The sequence below is a fragment of the Carcharhinus amblyrhynchos genome, chromosome 3 (genome assembly GCF_965287045.1).
Source record: "Carcharhinus amblyrhynchos chromosome 3, sCarAmb.v2.hapA, whole genome shotgun sequence".
Lineage (NCBI taxonomy): Eukaryota > Metazoa > Chordata > Chondrichthyes > Carcharhiniformes > Carcharhinidae > Carcharhinus > Carcharhinus amblyrhynchos.
The window spans coordinates 86,429,697-86,451,599 of NC_137326.1; positions in this window are offsets into that span (position 1 = coordinate 86,429,697).

The following is a 21,903-nucleotide window of genomic DNA, read 5'->3' on the forward strand; positions in this document are numbered from 1 at the left end:
GATCCCATCTGAATCCTTCCCTTTAGTGCAGGGAATATGCTTCCCACTTAAAAATCATCCTATCTTACTATTTCAGCAACCATTTGATCACCTCAAGGATCTTCACTTAGCACAAAATACTCTTTCATAAAATAGGCGTAAAATAGATATACAGAGAATGAGCTTACTTTGCCGTTCTGTGGTCATTAATTTTGGGAAAGAATTTGACTAAATACCCTATAATTTCTTATCTGCATAATTACATTGATACCAGTACAAGCCAGTTTAAACAGTCAACTGTAATGAACAATGCACATTTTTCAAAATATATTAAAATTGATTATCAAACGAATTGGAGTTTCCTCATGATCTATTAGTGCAGCAGTAATAATCACTGTAACTTGAGAAAAATTGTAGTTTCTTAGGCAATGCACTCAAGCTAACCATGAAAGAGCTGATCTGTCAAAAACATTAAATTAAATTAAAGGAGGATAGTATAATTTCATGATTCAGTGGAAGGTTACTGAATATCTACTAAGAGACATTACTTAGCTTATTGGACCAAAGAGTAAATTATATTCAACCCATTTTAAAAAGTTCCATGGCTGTGCAAAGATCAGTGTGTAGCTCCTCTAATTTTGGTGTTGTTTCAAGATGGTGTCCGCAGCACATGTGCGCACACATTTCTGGTGCTGGAATGCCGGATGCCATTTTATTGAAAGCATAAGAAAAGGTGCAGGGAGCAACTGTTGGAAGTATGCAGAATCGCCAGATTGTAATATCAGTGTTTAACACTGATCTGATGGTAGTGTTGCTATTTTCAACCAGAATGCTGGAGTTAACAGCATGACTTGTGGCAGGAATGCCCACTCCCACCCTTACCACCCAACCCTTCAACTTCCTCCGTCTGTGCGAATTGTCAGCTAGTTCATGTTGATTTTTACTGGCTGCTGCTGAGCTTAAAGAAGTATTTTGTGGTTTAGATCTGCTATTTCCATTTGCTGAAATCTATACTGCTCAAATCAGTGTTTGATCCTGACTTTAAGGACTCAGCTCTGATCATCTGCCGCCAGCCATGGGTGCCCTGGTGCCTGTGACCTGTTGGCTTGCAGCATGGCAGAGAGAAAGAGCAGAGGTGACAATGAGGCAGCCAAGCTGTTTACAGTGATAACTGGAGGTGGGGAGGATGACTGTTAACAGGAGGCCTTATTCGCTCTGGTCTTTCAGGGAATGATGATCTTACATCAACTATCGCAAGGAACCGTGTTTCAGAAGTTTCTGTTTTTCCAAGAAAGCATTGATTGAAATCTGTCACCATCTGCAGCTACTGCAGCCTTCAGAGAGAGTGAGGAGTGTATTACCACTGGCCATGTAAGTGACAGTGGCCATGAATTTTTACATATCTTTTTGCTTCCAGGTTGGAGCAGCTGGTAGTTGCAACATCTCCCAGTTTGCCATCTATTCTTGCAGAAGGGAGTTTACAGAGACTTTGTACACGAACAGAACAAAATACTTCTCATCTTTTCTTATTACAGAGAAGCAGATGTAGTGAGGATTACAGACTTCCCCAGGCTGCTGAGTACCATTGACTACATGCACATTGCTTTGTAGGCCCTGTAGGCCAGTTCTAAGATATATGCAAGCAGAAGGGATTACACTCCCTTACCATCCAGCTGGTGGGTGGGCATAGGCAATAAAATCCATGCCTCATATTGTGACAGTAGTCATGGCGCCTTCATTCTGCGGCAGCCCCCCATTGTGCCAGCAGCCTTTGTGATTCCATGAGAACGGGAAGATGGTTATTGACCGACAGGAGCTTTGCATTGACCACTTGGCTTATGACTTTGGTGTGAATACCGTGTTGTCAACATGAAATGTGATTGAGTGAAATATTGAGGCATTGCTTATGTTGCTTGGATCGCTCTGAAGGATTCCCACAGTACTCGTCAGAGCAAATATTATGACTCGTAGGTCTCTTGCATGTTGACATACTGTCATGCAGAGACAGTCCTAGTAGCTAGGTATATCGAGAACAACAAAGGAGAAGGATGAAGAGGGGAGGAGGTAACCAGTCGATCCTTTTTCTGTTGGGTTCCCTGTGATAGACTCATTCACTGTGGTACCAATGAATGTAACTCTAATTTTCCATTAAACTCCTCACATCCCTTCTGTTACCAAATACCATCATGCCAGCTTGACCATAATGCTGAAATAAAAGCCACTGTAAAATAAATAGTCCAAACCAATTGTCTAAATCCAATCATCCAATATTCCATATGAAAGTCAAGTGCATTCTCCTAGTGCCTGATTTCAGTATGTCTTTGCCTTCTTAGTGCTCTCATTTGGTCCTATCCCAGTGGAAGACTGCTGGCTTTCAGTGGGGGAGAATGAAACTGGCCAGTTCTGGCCCTTGAATGTTTGCTGAATGGCAGCAGACTTGGGTGGCTGAATGATAGGTAGTGGCAAGGCCACTGGTGCTAGAGGCTCCATTGCTGTCAGCCTGGAGAAGGCAGCAGGTTTATCCTCCACAGCGTCACTATCAATCCCACGGTGCCATGCTTGAACGCAGGTTGTTGGACTGCTGCAAGACCCTGCAGGTCCCTTTGAACACTAGTACCTGAAACTATGGTAACAGTTTAAGCTTGCCTGGCAACTTGCTCAGTTTGCAAGATCTCAACCTGAGCTTCCACTCTCGCTGTAGCAACCGGACACTGGACAGCTTCTGCTTGGGCTGCAGTGGAAGCTGAGGCATTGGCCATCAGGCATTTCATCATGCCCACAGGTTTTCTCATAGGATTTAGCTGTCATTTCTATACTGAAGAGTATGGAGTCCAAAATCTGCACAAAGCCCTGTGCTAAGTTGGTGCCAGACTCCTCCATGCCGCTTGGCAATGACTGCAGTCTTACTAGCAAGCCTGACAATATACTATACTTGTGTGGCATTCTCACTCAGCCTTCAGCTGTAGGTTGCCACAGTGAACTCCCCTCTGAGCCTTCTGCAGCAGAGCTCTTATGTGTCTGTCTTGCGCCAGCAAGATGACATCTATGCTACCCTTGCCTCATGCCCTGGATTTAAGCCAGTTGTGACTAGAGCCTCACCACATGCCCAGCCCACTTCTAAACTGTTCTCAAAAGTTAGTTTGAGTGTCAGTAGGTGGCAGAGAGCATGAGATTGAGTGACAGTATTTCTTCTTCATTGTTTTTCTGTTCTTCCATTTCAACAGAGATTGAGCCGATGGTAATCTTGGCTATCTGAAAGGAAAAATGCACATGCGCTAGGGAGTTAAAAGGTGCATGCTTTACCCCATCTGCATCTTGTAGATCAGGAAGGATTGTGGAATGTGAGCAGGAAGATTGAGTAGGCAGATACCACTATTGTCCATGGTTTCAGTCACAGCACAGGTCATGATCTCAGTTATGGCCACTGCAGTGATGGAAAATAGCATCTCCTCGATGGGTTCGAAGTGATGTCCCCCCACTGTGGTTACTTCCTGAGGCTTCAAGTTGAATACACCTTGTACTGGTGGTGTTTGAAAACTGTGAGATATGGTTGTGAGGCTTGCAACAGTGCTGTATGTGTGGAGGTAAAGTAATGTGTGTTAGGTATGAATTCTGACTGATGGGGATTGTTGTAAAATGGGATGGTGGTGAGTGGGATGAGGATGTTAAATTACATTGTGTGTGAGGCTAGTGGTGCAGTTGGTGAGATATGTCATGACCTTGATCATTTGCATGGGATCATTAAATGTTTTTTACCACGCGTCCAAAGACTCAGGATTATACAGCTTGCATCATGACTATCCATTCTGCTATTGCCTTCTTAGAGTTTGCCAGGAGTGTCTAGGCTCTCAGTGATTCGACATTCTATCTTCATATCCACTTCATGCACTGAGGTCTCTAGTGCTGTCTTTGTGAACCTTGGGACGTGCTCTCTGTCCTGTTGCACCATTAGTTTGTCTTCTTGAAAGCCAGTCTCTTCCCAGGCACACCCAACATCTGCTGCTGCTACAATGCACTAGCCCTTTAAGTAGCACAGATGGTGCTAGCCTACCAAGTTTGGCAGCTCACTGAGACATGTTTTCAGGGATATACAACACCAATTATTGCTGTCCTTTCTTATTATTTAGTTTCAAATGCTTTGTTTTTTTTTGTCATTTGCTTTGAAAGTTGAAGTGATGTGTGTTTGCTTATGCTTAGCAGTAGTTAAAATCATAAGGCACTATACTCAGCCGGCCAGCGGCGATCCATAGTGATCATGATGACCACGATTAGAAGTATGGCCTTATCATCTATTTTGTCCTTCAAGCAGGGCCTTCCTGTCCTGATGTAAGGGGTGAGGCATTGTCAGAGGGATTCACCGAGGAGAGGGAAGGCTGTGCACTCTTCAGATGAAAAACAACAAAGCCTGTGGCCATGATGGCATTGTAACTGAGGTCTTCTAAGCTGATGGGACTTTTGCTCACATCAAGACTCCATGCACTCAACCTATGGATTTGGTTGGAAAAAGAACTTCTCCATCCCTCACCCAATTTTGGGAATATGACAGCTCTAACTGTCTTCAAGAAGGAAGGTAAATAATGCTTCTATTATTCCCATAATGTGAACCATCTACTTCCTATGGTTGAGAAGATCCTTCTGGAGACACCGTGGCTTTGGCCCTCTCCCTCTGACATGGTCTTTGTTCAGTAACAAAAGCCACTAGCTTTCGGAGCGCTGCTCCTTCATCAGGTGATGGACTTTAACCTTGTGTTGTGAGACTTCTCACTGTGTTTACCCCAGTCTAATGCCGGCATCTCCACATCATGGTCTTTGTTGCCAGACAAATTCAACAAAAATATCAAGAACAACACCAGGAATTCATTGCATTCATCTGACCAAAATATTTTGCTCAGTAAATCGTAAGATTCTGTGGATTGTGCTCCAGAGATTTAGATGTTCAAGAAACTTCATCAGTTGAGTAGCAGATCTGAAACAATGTCTTCAAAATTTGGACCTGTGTCAAACAAGGTAGTTTGATCACCCCCATACTATTCATAATCTATCCAACAGTAGCTATTCACCTTAACTATCAACTGCCCTCAGGTGTCAATATTAAATACTGACTAGATTGAAAACACTTTAATCTTAGTCATCCCTGTGCCAAAACTAAACTGACCACCATGGACACAGTGATGGACAGTTTGCAGGTGACTGCAGTGTTGTTACTGCTCTGCACCAGATTTGAAAAACAATCGCAATCTCTTCAAACTTGAATGTGAGAAACTCAGCCTGTCCTTAATTGTGGCCAAAGCAAAACTCATGTCAATCCATACCTGATCAGTCAGACCATTGTTCTCCGGAGCATTGAACCTGGTGGCTGTGGCTGTGGTGAGTGACTGATTTAAAGTAAAAACCGCTTTTTTCCTGTACTTCCGGTTCTCGGGGCTTGTTAGAGTGTAGTTTACTTCTGTACCGGAAGTTAGGCCAGGGGATTGTCGTTAAGGGGGAGCGGGGGGTATAAAAAAGGGGTAGCAGTATAGAGCGGGCAGCGTCGGGAGCGGGCAGCGGAGTGAGTGGGAACTGAGTGAGAAGGGCTTTGGCTTACTGGGCTTAGGCGAGTGCAGGCTTGGAGAAGGTGAGTGACAGATTTCTACCTTGGGCACTTACAGGAGGTTGGGACATGGCAGGGAATATAGGGAGGAATGTAAGTTGCGTCCGGTGCCACATGTGGGAGTTCCTGGTGGTGTCACGGGTCCCCAAGGTACACATCTGCAGTAAATGTTTAGAACTGCAGCGATTGAGGGCCCGGATCAGGCAACTCGAGGGGCGACTGGAAGATGCGTTTCTAGTCAGGGAGAACGAGGAGATAATGGCTGGGAAACATGAGCAGGAGGAGGTCTCAAGGGCTGAAGAGAAGGGAGGATGGACGACTGTTAGGAGGGGAAAGAGGAAGAAGAAGAGTAGTCAGGGTCCCCCGGCCTCCCCGGAGGCCCCCCAAGGTTCGTCGACAGGGGCACAGAAAAATAGGAAGGAAGGGGAGACTGACTTAGAGGGACGGAAGGGGGCTGGTAAGGTGATAGTGGTAGGGGATGGGAGGGTCCGAGGGATTGATAGGAGGTTCTGTGGGCAAGGGCGCGACTCCAGGATGGTGGTCTGCCTCCCTGGAGCAGGGGTAAAAGATATAATGGAAAGGGTAGAGGGAATTTTGAAAGGGGAGGGGACCCAGGCAGAGGTCATAGTACACGTAGGGGAGGGGGATATAGGAAGGAGGAGTAGGGGAGAGGTCCGTAGGCAATTTAGGGAGTTGGGGGCCAAACTAAAGGGCAGGACCTCTAGGGTGGCACTGTCTGGGTTGCTGCCCAGTACGAGCAGGGCTAAGAATGATGAGATCATGCAGTTGAATGCATGGTTGAGGGACTGGTGTAGGGTAGAGGGGTTTACTTATGTGGATCACTGGGAGGTGTTTAGGAGAGAAAGGCAATTGTACATGAGGAGTGGGGAGGATTTGAACGGGAGGGGGACTAGTGTCTTAGCAGGGAGGTTAGCTGGGGTGTTCAGGAATGATTTAAACTAATAGGGAGGGGGGGTGGGGAGGTGGCTGGGAGAGAGACGGGTGAAAGGAAAATTATAAGGGAGAAGGTGGTTCCGAGGGACACTTGTGGGTTGAACTGTGTCTGTTTCAATGCTAGGAGTGTGGCAGGGAAAACGGATGAGCTTAGGGCCTTGATGTTTGTGAGGCAGTTGGATGTGGTGGCTGTAACGGAGACGTGGTTACGGGAAGGGCAGGACTGGCAGCTGAATGTTCCTGGGTACAGGTGTTTTAGGTGTGACAGAGGAGGGTTGAAGAGAGGTGGAGGGGTGGCACTGTTAGTCAAGGAAAACATCACAGTAGTGCAGAGGGATGGCGATATGGAAGAGATAGGGATTGAGTCGCTGTGGGTGGAGTTGAGGAATAAAAAGGGAGAGATCACATTGCTAGGGGTGTACTATAGGCCACCCAACAGCCCAAAGTCAGTGGAGGAGGGAATTTGCAGGGGCATTTTGGACAGGTGCAGGAAGAATAGAGTGGTTGTAGTGGGTGATTTTAATTTTCCCGGAGTGAATTGGAGGGGGCCTAGAGCTGGGGGTACGGAGGGAGAGGAGTTTGTGAAATGTGTTATGGAAGGGTCGCTAGAACAGTATGTAACTTGCCCGACTAGGGGAGGGGCTATACTGGATTTAGTGTTGGGAAACGAGCCGGGGCAGGTGGGTGAGGTAGAGGTAGGCGAACATGTGGCGAACAGTGACCACAAGTCCGTCTAGGATAAAAATGGAAAGGGACGAGTGCCGTCCGAACGGGAGTGTGCTGAACTGGGGAAAGGCGAGCTATGGCAGGATTAGGAGGGAGCTGCAGCAAACTGACTGGGAGGGACTGTTAGCTGGCAAGTCCACGGTTGGCAAGTGGGAGGCTTTTAGGGACAAAATGAAACGGTTGCAGGGGAGGTATGTTCCGGTTAAGCGAATGGATGGGAAAGGTAGGATTAGAGAGCCGTGGATTACGGGGGATATTGAAGACTTGGTCAGGAAGAAGAGGGAGGCGTATGTTAGGTCAAAACAAATGGGTACGGAGTGTGCGCTGGAGGAATATAGAGAGAGTAGGAGGGAGCTAAAAAGGGGAATTAGAAGGGCGAAGAGAGGGCATGAGATGGCTTTGGCTGGTAGGATTAAGGATAATCCTAAAGCATTTTATTCCTATATTAGAGGCAAGAGAGTAGTTAGAGGGAAAATTGGTCCTCTTAGGGACAAGAGTGGAGAGTTGTGTATTGAGTCGGAGGGAATGGGGGAGCTCCTGAATGAATACTTTGCGTCGGTATTCACGAAGGAGAGGGGTTCGGAATCGCGCGGTCTCTTGGAGGGAGCGGAGGTTCAGTTGCAGGATATAGTTATTACAAGAGAGGAAGTGCTAGGGCTTTTAGGTAGCGTAAGGACGGATAAAGCTCCGGGGCCTGATGGTATTTATCCCAGGCTGCTTAGGGAGGCGAAAGATGAAATTGCTGGGCCTCTGGCGCACATCTTTGTCTCTTCTTTGGACACAGGTGAGGTCCCAGAAGACTGGAGGGTAGCAAATGTGGTCCCGTTGTTCAAAAAAGGTAGTAGGGATAACCCTGGGAATTATAGGCCGGTGAGTTTGACGTCGGTGGTAGGGAAGTTAATGGAAAAAATACTTAGGGGTAGGATGTATGAGCATTTGGAGCGTTGCGATCTGATTAGGGATACACAACATGGCTTTGTTAGAGGGAGGTCTTGCCTTACGAATCTGGTGGAATTCTTTGAGGAGGTGACAAAAACGGTTGACGATGGGAGAGCCGTTGATGTCATCTATATGGAGTTTAGTAAGGCGTTTGACAAAGTCCCTCACGGTAGGCTGGTAGAAAAGGTTAAGGCGCATGGGATACGAGGCCAGGTAGCTAGGTGGATTGAGAACTGGCTGGGAAATAGGAGACAGAGGGTAGTTGTGGAGGGTACCTTGTCGGGCTGGAGGCCAGTGACCAGTGGTGTGCCGCAGGGCTCGGTACTGGGACCTCTCCTCTTTGTAGTCTACATAAATGACTTAGAAGAGGGCGTAGGTGGTGTGATCAGCAAGTTTGCTGATGACACCAAGATGGCAGGGTTGGCGGGTACGGAACTGGATTGTCAGGTGATACAACAGGATATAGATAGGTTGGTGCAGTGGGCAGATAGGTGGCAGATGGCATTTAATCCTGACAAATGCGAGGTGATGCATTTTGGACGGAATAATGCAGAGAGGAGCTATGTGATAAAAGGTAGGCCGATTAGGAGTATAGACGTACAGAGGGACCTGGGAGTGCAGGTTCACAAATCCATGAAGGTTGCGTCACAAGTGGAGAAGGTTGTTAGGAAGGCTTATGGGATGTTAGCCTTTATAGGAAGGGGCTTAGAGTATAAAAGCTGCCGTCTAATGCTTCAGTTATACAGAACGTTGGTTAGACCGCATTTGGAGTACTGCGTCCAGTTCTGGTCACCTTATTACCGGAAGGACGTGGAGTCTCTGGAAAGGGTGCAGAGGAGGTTTACCAGGATGTTGCCTGGCATGGGGGGACTGGGTTACGAGGAGAGATTGAAGAGACTGGGGCTATTCTCCTTGGAAAGACGGAGATTGAGAGGGGACATGATAGAGGTATATAAGATACTGAAGGGAATAGATAGAGTTAATAGTGAGAGACTGCTCCCTAGACTGGGTACGAACACGAGAGGTCATCACTTAAGGGTGAGGGGGGGGAGGTATAATTTGGAGGTAAGAGGAAGGTTCTTTACGCAGAGAGTTGTGGGGGTCTGGAATGCGCTACCGAGTAGGGTGGTGGAGGCAGGAACGTTGGACTCGTTTAAGATGCAGTTAGATAGGCACATGAGTGAAACAAGAATGGAGGGATATGGTAGGGGCTATTAAATAGGGTTAAACCTCGGGAGACACCGGAAGGGCAGGCTGTATGATTAATATTTTTTGTCTTTATTCCACAGGTGGAGGTCCACCTCGTGTCAAGCGAGGGGCATGCACACGGCGGGTCGTGCGTGGGCTGCTCTTGGAAGTCCAGGAGTGGCCTAGTACTTCGTGTCGGTGTGTGTGCTTGATCCTGGACCGATAGACGGGCGCCACAACAGCTCAGTGACTAGCACTGCTAGCTGTGCAGATACATGGATTTGGGCCTGTGTCTGTGGGAGTTTGCGCATTCTCCCTGTGGTTGCGTGGGTTTCCTCCGGGTGCTCCGGTTTCCTCCCACACCCCAAAGATGTGCTCTTAGGCTAATCGGTTTCCACCAAATTGACACTATTTCTTCCCTGAATCTGACTGAGTAGGGTCCCATTCGTAGACATGCAGGGTAAAATTGGTGTAGGGTGATGCGGCGGCGCGGGCTCGTTGGGCCGAAGGGCCTGTTTCCCGTGCTGGGTTGTTCTTTGTTCTTTGTTCTTTGTATATCCCATCTCCCATACATGGCGAAGGAGATGTTCTGGAATATCCTGAGCACATCCCATATCTTGGCAGCCAGCTCTCTCAAAAGGCCACCATTGACAAGAAGATCCAACACTGGATCAGTATGCCAGCTCAGTCTTTTACAAACTACAGCAGTGTCTGCTTGACATCAAAGACATCTGCAAGTCAGCAAAAACCTTAGTATGCAGAGCAATTGTCTTCACCCTATTCCTGTACTGCAGTGAGACATGAACAGTGCATCAGTAATACACCAGAATTACCATTAACAATATTTCTGGCACATCCTCCAGATTCAAATGGAGTTTCATTGGACAAATGCCGATGTGTTTTTCAAGCCAGCTCCACAAACATTCAAGCAAATCTCCTGAAAAATCAAGTGCAATAACTAGATACTGTGGCCTGATGGCCAAAAATGATCTTCCCTGCCAGATCTTGTTGCTTCATCTTTCAAATAGCCAGTGTTCCAGGAAAGGACAAAGAAAATGCTTCAAAAACATTCATAAGCTGTCCATGAAGTGCAGCAGCATTGACATTAATGACTGAGGAACTTGCTACCAACCATTCAAAATGGCAACAATGTGTCCATCAAGCTGCATCACACTTTTAATTCAAATGCCTTAATGATGAGGAGAGGAGTGGCAAAGAAAAAAGTGAAGCAAATTCTGGACCCAAGAACCCAGTGCTTCATGGGACATCCTTGCCCCAAGTGCTCAAAAGATCACTGAGTTAATAATGGCTTGTTCATGAAGACCCGTGGCAGAAACTCCTGATACTGAATAGACGTCATCTTTGCATTCAGAGGCAGCCAATGATGACAATGATGACGACAAGCACAAATTTCTGACACCAAAGTTTGAAATTTCCCACTAAATATCATACATTTTCATGGTTTTGCGACTTGCCACAGATCCTGATGTGTAATGACAGCAAATGGCTCAACATTCACTTCTGTTGCAATTGGAAAATTAAGACCATCATTTTTTGAATTGATTTAATTATTGAAATGTCTTTTTTTTAACACTGATCTTTTTTATCTGCCTAATATTCTCAGTCTCAATCAGTAGTAAGAGGAGGATGGCTTTCCAGATTTAGAATAAAGGAACCTGTGCTCCAATGTTACTCAGATGGTTTTATTTGTAAAGTTTATGTATTAATCATAAGTGAGGCTTAGATTAACACTGCAATTAAGTTACTGTGAAATTCCTCTAGTAGCCACATTCTGGCACTTGTTTTGGTACACTGAAGGAGAACTTAGAATGGCCAATACACCTAACCAGCACATCTTTCAGACCCTGAGAGGAAATCAGAGCACTCGGAGGAAACCCATGCAGATACGGGAAGAATGTGCAAACTCCATACAGACTGTGACCCAAGCTGGAAATCGAACCCGGATCCCTGGCACTGTGAGACAGTGCTAACCACTGTGCCACCATACGAGCTGTGAAGTTGATCTTTTAAGATACAGTCTTATGATAGTTGTGTATTATTACTTAACAAATAACTGTGAAAGAATTATTTTTTGAAGCATCTGTTGACCTTTTCATTGTATGAGTTTTAAAAGCAAAGAGAGCTGGAGATGCAATACTATAAAGTGCATGTAGACTAATAACCTCCATTAGTTGTGGCACAACAGAATATAAAACTGAAGTTGATATCATTCCCTTTAACAATATAATACAACAAAGACGTTAGAAGTATCTGATTGGTAATGTATCTGTGGAACTTCTTTGTTTCTGCAAATGGGAAAATGAAGACATCAACCATGAAGCATGTTTGAATATAATGGGGTAGATTTTCAACTTGTCATCAAGATGTCAAATTAGGATTGAGGTTCGACCACCCCTTATAAAAAGCTGTTCAGCTTTCTATTGATTTCAGTGGAATGGAAAATCAAATAGATTTCATAATAGCTATCCAGTCTGCAACATCAAATACTTAATTGGGGAGGGAATGGAGCTAGGTGATGGGGCTACATTCTTTGGAGAGGAATGGAGATATCAGGGAGTTGTTTTGAGATATAGTAACAGCAGATTTGAAAAGTACGAAAGAAACAGCTGAGAAAAGAGAAATGTTAACTACATTGGCTAACATGGGGATTAAGAACATAAGAACATAAGAAATAGGAGCAGGAGTAGGCCATCTAGCCCTTCGAGCCTGCCCCGCCATTCAGTAAGATCATGGCTGATCTGTCGTGGCTCAGTTCCACATTCCCGCCCTCTCCCCATAACCCTTAATTAAGGAGGGGAGTAGGGCAACGGTCTATTATTGGGATCTGTTGACATTTTACTCTGGAAGAGATATTGCTGGAGTTAACGGGAGGTATTGTTCCCAAAAAATTCTAAGTGTCGAATTTGCATAAAAATTGGAGTAAATCCCATTGGTTTCTTCAGCAGGATTTTCAAAATGAATGTCCCACGCTCTGTGCACTGCAGAGTGCACTAGCTTGGATCACACAATTTAGTAGGTGGGGCTTATTCCCATTGGAAAGGCTGGGTACTATCGCATTGAATGGGCCTCTGCGCATGCACCGATCTGTCAGCGCAGAAATTTTATATCCTGACCCGACCCGACCCGCCAGTAAAATTTCAGGTCGCAAAGGGAGAATGGGGCCCCTTATTTCTCTTCCTAACCTAATAAGTAGTCAACCAATTCAAATCATTGTGATTTACTATTCTAGTTGTTGGTGACTATCTCCTGAAATCTATGTTCAAATAGCTTATCTGCTTCCTGCATATCGTTACAGATAGGAGAGGGGTTAATTTAAAACAGCCCTGATTTCACCTCCCACCACTCATCTATAAATAGAAAGGTGTTTTTGATTTTTGATTTCCCGCTTTATAATCGATGACATATTTTTCCCAACCCTTCAGATTTGGATAACTACAATGCGCTATTAGTAACCCCACAACAAACTTAAGATAGGGTAAAATCAGAGGCTTTATTTATTTTACACACACATAAAACACAGGAAGAGGGTTTGCAGTGCCTCCATCCCTTTTGCATTCATATCTCAAAAGAGATACAGGACAAAGAGCACAGGCAAAACAATAATTATCGTTTCATGTCAGTGCAGAGTCCAGCAACAAAGGCTAATGATTTATTCCTTCAGGGAGGTTAGCAGGTTGAAGCTCATGTGGGGTTAACCGGTTTGCCAGTACCACTGATTTCCATAATGGGAGAAACATAGAGGGATGAATTAGTCTTGCAACAAGTAATGGCACAGAAGTTCAGACATTTCAGTACAAACAGTATAGATGAGAGCCAGGCATTAAGCATGAATAGAGTTCTAGTGCTGTTGCTGTATTTTGGCTGGAAGGTGACAAACTGCCTCCTGTAGCTTCACAAAGCACTACTACAGGTTCTAGCAGCTTGATGGGGGATGGGGTCATGTGACATAACTCCCACTTCTTCCTCTGGGCTTGGACAAAGCATTCCTTGTCTGGATTCTGGAGATGGTCAATGTTTCATCCAGTAATAAGTTTACCAAAAGTTGAGTTCATCGGTCTGTGGGTGAGAACATAGCTGTCAATTATGACTATTGCCCCCATGTCTGTGAGGATTCTCTGCTCATAGAAATCCTACAGTGCAGAAGGAGGCCATTTGGCCCATCGAGTCAACACCGAACATAAACCCACCCTGGCCTTATCTCCATATCCCTACATATTTACCTGCTAATCCCTCTAACCTACGCATCTCACAACTCTAATGGGCAACTTCTAGCACAGCCAATCAACCTTAGCCTCACATCTTCGTACTGTAGGAGGAAACCAGAGCACCCGAAGGAAACCCTCGCAGACACGGAGAGAATGTACAAACTCCACACACACACTGACCCAAGCTGGGAATTGAACCCAGGTCCCTGGAACTGTGAAGTAGCAATGCTAACCACGGTGCTACCATGCCACTCCTCCAGGTTTAGTCAAAGGTTGGAGCGTAGGAATTTTTTGAATTTCTCAAACAGTATTAGCTCACATTAATCCTGCATGGGATATTTTGGGTTGTTACCCATCCATTAACTGATTTGTTACAGCCGATCAAACTCAATATCATTTGGCTTTTATGAGCATTCAGGAATTGCTGGCCATATGCCTCTGGGACTAACTTATAGGCACTTAGGACAGCAGCCTGGGTCTGCTGATAATTCAGGGACACATCAGGAGGCAAACTGAATTAAATTTCCCTCTCTTCTTCCTGAAATTCCAGTTGAAATTTAAGTTTTTCCAGCTGGGGCTGAGCTCAGAAATGGGATTCAGAATCATGATTGAGCTCTACATTTAACTGCTGAGATAAGGAGGAATTTCTTCAGCCAGAGGGTGGTGAATCTGTGGGACTCATTGCCACAGGGGGTTATGGAGGCCAGTTCATAGACTGTCTCTAAGACAGGGATAGATACATTCTTGATCAATAAGGGGATCAAGGGTTATGGGGAGAAAACAGGAGAATGGGGATAAGAATCATATCAGCCATGATTGATTGGTAGACCAGACCTGATGGGCTGAATGACCTAATTCTGCTTCTGTATCTTATGGTCTTATCTCGACTGGTAACTTGAGATCTAGATTTTCTACCAGTGGTTGGGTCAGTTCACTTCCCCATGATTTTGCTGGCCAATTTTGATTTTAACTGTACCCCCTGAGCTACAGCTTTTAACTATCACATGATAAACGCCACCAAAGTTTCACCATTTAACTTCTTTGCTGAACAAACATCTGGGCATCAGATATTGCCAGTTTCTCCTTGTTAGATAAAAGGAATTTACTCTGATGAGTGAAATGTGTTTTAAAATTTGCTCCCGCCATTGGCCTTTCCTTTTAGTTTCCAATTTGTTTTATTCATTCGTGGGACATGGGTGTCGATGGATGGCCAGTATTTATTGCCCATCTCTAGTTGCCCTTGTAGGGCAGTTGACAGTCAACAACATTGCTGTGGATCTGGAATCACATTTAGACCAGACAGGGTAAGGATTGTGGATTTTCTTCTCTAAAGGACACTAGTGAACCAGTTAGGTTTTTCTGATAATCAATAATGATTTCATTTTCATCAATAGATTCTTAATTCCAGATATTTTTTATTGAATACAAATTCCACCATCTGCCATGTCTCTTTTATATCAGATTTGGCTGATCTCTTAGCTTGGACCCTGGGCAAATTCAAATTAGATTTCTTGGGCTTGATCTCCCAATTTCTGTTACAGAGAGGAAGGGGGTTATTCTAAAACAGCCCTGGTTTCTCCCTCAGCACACATCTGTAAACAAAAAGGTGTTTTTGATTTTTGATTTCCCACTTTATGGGCGGAACTCTCCAGCCACACTGGTCTAAAAGCTGGAAATTCCTGCCTGACTGTTAATGACGTTTAACATTGTCCACAACCTGCTCACTAAAATTCCAGTGGTGGTGTATTTTCCCCAACTTTCAGTTCTGATCTAATCCAATCATAACCCCCACAACAAACTCAAGTTAGGGTAAAGTCAGAGGGTTAGTTTATATAAAAAACTCAAAACGTAAGGATAGGGTTCACAATGCCACCCTGCCCTATTTTCTTTTGCATTCATACAATAATAGATGGATAAGGCGAAAAAAATGTGAAGGGCAAAGACCACAGTCAAAACAATAATTGTTTCTCATGAGCCCAGAGTTCAGAATCAAAGTGTAATGGTGTATTCCTTCCAAGAGTTTAACAAGCTGAAGCTGATGTAGAAATTTCCCTTTTCCATTTCACTGACTTCCACAATGGGAGAAGCTCGTGGAGATGAATTAATCTTGTAGTCAGCACTGGTACAGAAGTTTAGGTCTTGCAGTAGAAATAGTGTGGATGAGAGCCAGAGGCTCACGCACTGATAATGCTCCAGCTCTGCTGCTGTTTTTTGATGGAAGATGGCAGACTGCAGTAGTTTTCTGAAGGCTAGAAATTCCTTTTGTGTGAGTTGTAGCCGTCATTCAGTCAATGAAGAACCTTTCTCCATTACATTTATTTAAAATGCATTATTTCATAAAGTAGCCAGGATGATACATTATACATATGTATGGTTTATTTCATGTCTTCTTGGCATGTTACTGTAATGGGTCTCTTCCTGATATTCTTCAAACTCAGGAACTGAATCATTAATGATGCTGGCAACAGTGGTTAGCACTGCTGCCTCACAACGTCTGGGTTTCATTCCCAGCTTGGGTCACTGTCTGTGTGGAGTTTGCATGTTCTCTTCGTGTCTGTGTGTGTTTCCTCTGGGTGTTCAGGTTTCCTCCTACAGTCTGAAAGAAATGCTGGTTAGGTGCATTGACCCAAACAAGTGCCGAAGTGTGGTGACTGGGGGAATTTCACAGTAAATTCATTGCAGTGTTAATGTAAGCCTTCCTTGTGACTAATACACTTTAAACTTTGCTGGATACACTTCAAGTTGGTACATTTTCCTGAAAAAGTCACACAATCCAGGAAGACCCACAACCAGCAAGACTCAAAAAATGTAGTTGACTACTTTATTGAGCTTATGCTATACAACATATACATTTTCCATCATATGACCGGAATTTTCCAGCCACCCATGCCTTGTTACTACTGCCAGCGAGAACGGAGAATTTGGCACTCAGCCAAATCTCCGATCACTGCAACTGGACCGGAGAATCCCAGCTGTGGGTGAGGTTGGAAAATCCAGCCCTACATATCTTTATTGATGTTGTGATTTGCAAATTATAACCAGATAACGGAGTGATGGAAAACAATTTAAAATGATTCTGGTTGCCATTTCGACGAGCTTTATTTATTTCCCAATGTTTAAAAGTCTTCATCGCCTATTGTCTGCCTCTTCTTGCTCATCAGTCACAGATTTTCTTTATAACATAACAAATTTTAAACTCACTTTTCGATTGCCATCACCACAATGATTGAAATATCTTAGGTTTGCAAATTTAGTTGAATTTGCGTTAACCCAGGTCCATCAGTTTGCAACCAAAATTCAATGTAGAAATGCCATCCATTGCTACAGTAATAGCAATAGCAAACATTTCTATAGAGATCATTATATGCAGAAAAATGTATGAAATAACTTTATAGGACAGTAGATAATGGGACAACACCCAGTAGAATGGGAAAAAAAGGAGAGTGGAGATGAAGTTTTGAAGACAGTGCGGTTGACGCAGAGGGAAGGAGCTCTGGAAGGATGACAGTAAAGATTGATGCAAGCTGCTGTTGAAGGAGTGGAAATGTATAGAGTGGAACAGGACTGGAGGAGTTTGCGACATTACTAGATGTCACAGTATCTTGACAAGTGAAATATAATAAATCCTTGGATTGCTTCCATTACTACCAATCCAACCACAGCACTGAGTAAGAAGCCACAAATCCTAAAAATGAGCTCCTCCATCCAGATATTCATTGAAACTTTCAATTCACCTTTCAATTTAACATTTTCAGGCTAAAATCTTGAGCAGAATAACTCATTGCGAAGCAGATCATTTGCAATGTTGGCCCTTTTCCAGGAAAATAAAGGAAAATCTATGAATTTAGAATAGTGCCAAGTCTGCTTCTATGCAACATCAATTTGGCAAAATTAAAATGGCACGCAAGCAGTCTTCCTATCAGGGAATCATTTCTTAAAAATATTAATGGGAAGTTGCCCATATTCTTTGTAAATTTACACAGTAATCTCACCTCTATTATGAAGCGCAGATACATTAGCTACCACTTATTTTAACTTGTTTTTCGTTTTCAGAGTCGACTTTGACACAGTTCTCTGCCTACTGTAAGGAATAATGATAATCATTGCTGTCAGTTTGACTAGTATATGTTACTGATGCCAGAAGGACAGAACCAAAGATAAGAAATGAAGACCAAAATTCACTGCCAAGCAAGTTTAAAGATAAATTGCTTATATATAACTTGAGTTGCAAGCAAATGATCATTTTATGGGTGGGTAAATACAAGAGAAAAAAGCTTAAATGCAAAACAAAATTGCACACACTCATTAAGCATACTCAAACTCATTCAATCCCAATCTTTTCATAAAATCTATGTTGCATAGCATAGTAATATGCACAATCATTGGTCTTAAATTCTATCTATTCTATGTTTGTTATCCAGGATATTTATAAAAAAAATCTGGAACATGGTTTGGCCTGCTAAATGATGATTATGCAGCCATAATTGTGGGGCTGTTTGTTGATGATTACACACTGTACAGCTCCATTTGCAATTCCTCAGATAATGAAGCAGTCCTGGATGACACCCAGGTTTGTGCTGATAATGGCCAAGTAACATTTGAGCTATGCAAGAGCGTCTCTCAAACAAAAGAGAACATAAGTGCTGCTTCTCAACATTCAATCTCTCACCAGCAACTCTGGAGAGTTCACCAGAAATCAAACAGGATCAACCACATAACTCCCATGACTACTGGAGCAAATCGGGGGCTGAATATTCTGCAGCAAATGGCTTACCTCCAGACTCCTAAAGATTTTGGCCCTCCAAGGCGCAAACAAAAATTTTGCTGGAATACTCTCCAGGAGGTTAGATAAAGGTGCAATTGAATTTACACTCAGAAACTCAATGTCATCCATCAGATTAAACAGCCACAACAACTATCACTGTCATATTGTGGCTGAATTGTCTATTATATCTACGGTTCAGCCAGCAGGTCACAAAGATTTTTTGGCAATGCCTTTCAAACCAACTGCCTACATCACCCTTGGAGGAAAACAGCAAATGCATGGGAACATCTTCAAATTCCCCTCCAAGTCACAAATTGTCCAAAATTGGACGAGATTACCATTTCTTCATTGTTACTTCATAAAATTCCTAGGACACCCTACGTAACAGCATGGTGGGAATGCCTTTACCAGATAGACTGCATAAAATCAAGAAAAATACTTAAAAATACCTCAAAGAGTGTTAAGGGTGGGTTATAAATGCTGGTCTTTCCCACATGACAACAATGAATACAAACATAATAATTATTCAGTCACAATAATAATCTCTGGATTCTGAATGTTATAAATGTCATTCAGTGCTTAAACTAATTCAGTTCCTCTTTTGGCATGGCACATTGTTTCTGACACTTGTTCATACATAGTTATTATAATTAGGAGCCGTGTTTTCAAAGGCCATGAGTGGGGACCTGTTGCAGCCAGGATTTAAAAGTTGTCCCAGAGGTCGTTGTTAGGATTGTGATGTTGCCAAGATAGTTAAACATTTTTGAAGGGCTGACAGAGAGGAGGGAATGAGCAATCCAGTCTCCACCAATTCATGGCCCCTTAAGTTCCTTAAAGAGCTTGTTAAGGGGCATTTGGGAGTGCAATTTTGGAATTTGATTTCAGTGATCCTGAACATTTTAGTGCATGTTAGTGGGATCGCCGCAGAACAAGATAGCGTTTCTTTTCATTTGCATTTAAATGAAATTTGAGGGGATACAAAATTGTTTTGGCAGACAAGGCAAAGGAGACTCCAAAGAGCTTCTACAAATACTTAAAGGGCAAAAGAGTAACAAGGCAGAGATTAGGGCCTCTTAAGGATCAACAAGGTCATCTATATGCGGATCCACAAGAGATGGGTGAGATCCTAAACAAATATTTCTCATTAGTATTTACTGTTGAGAAAAACATGGATGTTAGGGAACTTGGGGAATTAAATAATGCTGTCTTGAGGAGTGTACATATTACGGAGAAGGAGGTGCTGAAAGTCTTAAAGTGTATCAAGGTAGATAAATCTGCGGGACCTGAAAAGATATATCTCAGGATGTTGTGGGAGGCTAGGGAGGAAATTGCAAGTCCCCTAACCAAGATAGTTGATTCATCAATAGTCACAGGTGAGGTGCCTGAAGATTGAATAGTGGCAAATGTTGTACCTTTGTTCAAAAAGGGGCTGCAGGAAAAAGCCTGGGAACTACAGGCCGGTTAGATTCACATATGTGGTGGGTAAATTTTTGGAAAGTATTTTGAGAGACAGGGCTTACAGACATTTAGAGATGCAAGGACTGATTAGGACCAGTCAGCATGGCCTTGTGAGTGGAAAATCATGTCTCACAAATTTAATTGAGTTTTTTGAAGGGGTAGCCAAGAAGGTAGATGAGGGCAGTGCAGTTGATGTTGTCTACATGGACTTTAGCAAGGCCTTTGACAAGGTACCACATGGTAGGTTGTTGTATAAAGTTAAATCTCACAGGATCCAAGGTGAGGTATCTAAATGGATACAAAATTGGCTTCTTAACAGAAGCCAGAGGGTGTTGCAGAGAGTTGTTTTTCAAACTGTGACCAGCGGTGTGCCTCAGGGATCAGTGATGGTTCCACTGTTTATTTGTCATTTATATTAATGATTTGGAAGAAAATATAGGAGGCATGGTTTGTAAGTTTGCAGATGACACGAAGATTGGTGGCATGGTGGACAGTGAGGAAGGTTATCTCCAATTGCAGCGGGATCTTGGTCAATTGGGCCAGTGGGCTGACAAATGGCAGATGGAGTTTAATTTAGACAAATGCGAAATAATGCATTTTGGTACATTGAACCAGGGCAGGACTTACTCAGTTAATGATAGGGCATTGGAGAGAGTTACAGAACTGAGAGATCTAGGGGTGCATGTTCATAACTCCTTGAAAGCGGAGTCACAGGTGGACAGATTGGTGAAGAAGGCATTCGGCATGCTTGGTTTCATTGATCAGAACATTGAATACAGGAGTTGGGACGTCTTGTTGAAGTTGTACAAGACATTGGTAAGGCCACACTTGGAATACTGTGTGCAATTCTGGCCACCCTAATAGAAAGGATATTATTAAACTAGAAAGAGTGCAGGAAATATTTACTAGGATGCTACCAGGACTTGATGGATTGACTTATAATGAAAGGCTGAATAGACTGGGGCTTTTTCCTCTGGAGCGTAGGAGGCTGAGGGGTGACCTTATAGAGGTCTATAAAATAATGAGGAGCATAGACAAGGTAGATAGTCAATATCTTTTCCCAAAGGTAGGGGAGTCTAAAACTAGAGGGCATATGTTTAAGGTGAGAGGGGAGAGGTATAGAAGTGTCCAGAGGGGCAAGTTTTTCACACAGAGGGTGGTGAGTGTCTGGAACAAGCTGCCAGAGGTAGTAATAGACACAGGTACAATTTTATCTTTTAAAAAACATTTAGATAGTTACATGGGCATGATGGGTATAAAGGGATATGGGCCAAATGCGGGCAATTGGGATTAGCTTAGGGGTTTTAAAAAAAGGGTGGCATGGACAAGTTAGGCTGAAGGGCCTGTTTCTATGCTGTAAACCTCTATGACTCTATGATTCTATAACCAGTATCTGGTTGAAGCATACCTCAACATCACCAATTTGCAATACCCTAACATTCCTAGCTTTTTCATGAGCTGCCTGTTCTTCCCCATCATGGCTATCACCTTCAATTGCTCTTGGCCTAATGCAGGCTGGCAGCTCCCAAGTCTGGGAGGCCCCGAGATCCTGAGGTGCTGAGCTTGCCTCCTGCTCAATGAGGGTATTAGCATTTATTGCGTCATGAGAACAGTTCAGTAGTGGAGTCAAGTCCCAAAATTTGTTCGACTGTCAAGTTCCCAAACCTGCATTGAAAATTTGGCTTTGGGATTCTCGGAAATGCAACAATACCTGCTATTTTCTTTTTCTAATTACTTTCTGATTAGATGTATTGTGCTGGTGGTAGATTTGTGTAGGTTATGACAGTGACAAGATTGGTTATGCATTAGCATGTGAATTGTACTGGTGAGTCACTGAACCTAGCTGTATTCTGCAAGACCATTTATACATGTCTTAACAGTAACTTGTGTCAGAATGATCTGACAGATCTGCTTTTCCAGAGCCCTTAATTGATCATTTCTTTTCTAACAATTTGCTAAATGTCAGCATATGGAATACTTCCCATCCCGCTTTAAATTAAGGTATGAAGCAATCCATATTCCACACCAGTTGAAATTCTGCTTTGCAGCATCTTTGAAACACTTTTGTTGACCATTAG